This window comes from Nicotiana attenuata, unplaced genomic scaffold (assembly GCF_001879085.1).
Source record: "Nicotiana attenuata strain UT unplaced genomic scaffold, NIATTr2, whole genome shotgun sequence".
Taxonomy (NCBI): domain Eukaryota; kingdom Viridiplantae; phylum Streptophyta; class Magnoliopsida; order Solanales; family Solanaceae; genus Nicotiana; species Nicotiana attenuata.
This window is the reverse complement of record NW_017671299.1, coordinates 220,972-222,383: the sequence shown is the minus strand read 5'-3', so window position 1 is coordinate 222,383 and position 1,412 is coordinate 220,972.

Below are 1,412 nucleotides of genomic sequence, written 5' to 3'. Positions count from 1 at the left end.
TGTTTGAGTTTTCAGAATAAAGAGATAGAGATGGATAACAACGGTAGATAAAAAAAGGATAGTATTACAGAGTCTATAGTCAGGTGAAGGAAGAAACGGGAGGTGACAGGACTTAAGACAACAGAAGAATGTAGCCATAAAGTCATATCCTCATTTCGAGAAATAAGCTCGTGACTCCAACGCGACTACCGGAAGGAATATCTAGACTCCAGAGTAATAGAAATCGGTATGGGCTGGTGAACAAGATAAACTAAACATGAATTAGGGACTGAGTGATTTGATAATGGTCGGCATCATGAGACTTCAGATTGCATTCCGGAGATAATAGAATGGACAACTGTAGAAGATTCATGAGAAATTCAGAGAATGGTCATTCAGGAAGACACTTTCCTAAAGAAAGCAATGCGAGCAAAGTTAAGCTTAAAGGACTAAGTGTGCCAGTTACATTAAGTGTCACCCTCGTGAGTAAGAAATTTTGTTATCCTTAGTGCAGAAGGATTAACGCAAGGCGGGTAAGAGTCACCGATGATGTGAAAAGATGGCAATGAGGTAAAACATCTATACGTAGATCATCGTAGATCCAACTCTTAATACTCCCCTAAAGGGGGGGAATATGGAGTGATTCGACATTAAGTCAGAATAAGTGGTTCTAGTAATTATGGAATGGTTAAGGAAGAATGCGATAAAATGAAAAAGGGATGGGATTGCACTTATTCAAAGCCTACATATATTCTACGATACCAGACCATTATGCAAACACGGCATCAAGGAGAGGAAGTAAGGGTTCCCACCCGGGATGTTACTGATAAATAAGGAGCTAGTGCGAAAGGTAAGTTAAGACAAAGGAAATAACCCCAAGAAAGATAACGCAAAATATTGATATGAGAATGGGTCAACGAGTTATTAGTGGTTGATTCAGGAAGAGCCTAGTTATGGCTAGACAAGGGGTTACAGACAAATCTGCAGATCATGCAAGATAAACATAGTAAAACCCAATATAATAAATTCGGTCTCGCAGTTATGACATTGTAATACTTGAGAAATATTCAGATATGAGATGGGGTAGTTAAAGGTACTGTATGCGTATTACAGAAATAAAAGAGTTTCACTGGAAAGACACTCAAAATATCAGTTTAGAAGCAACCCTACAAGTACAAGGACGTAGAGGTAAGTAAATACGGATAATAAGAGGAAGGACATCAAAAATTCCATCAAGTATTTGATATAATAAGCTTGCAGCTTTACAAGAGTCAGAGGGTCCTCTGTCACGACCCAATTCCCACCCGGTCGTGATGGCGTCTCGTGAAGACAAGGCCAGCCAACAGAACAATCAACACTGCTTTTGACAATTTTTTAGCATAACAGGTTTAAACCATAGATACTGATACTGACTACCGAAGAGATTACTCTCA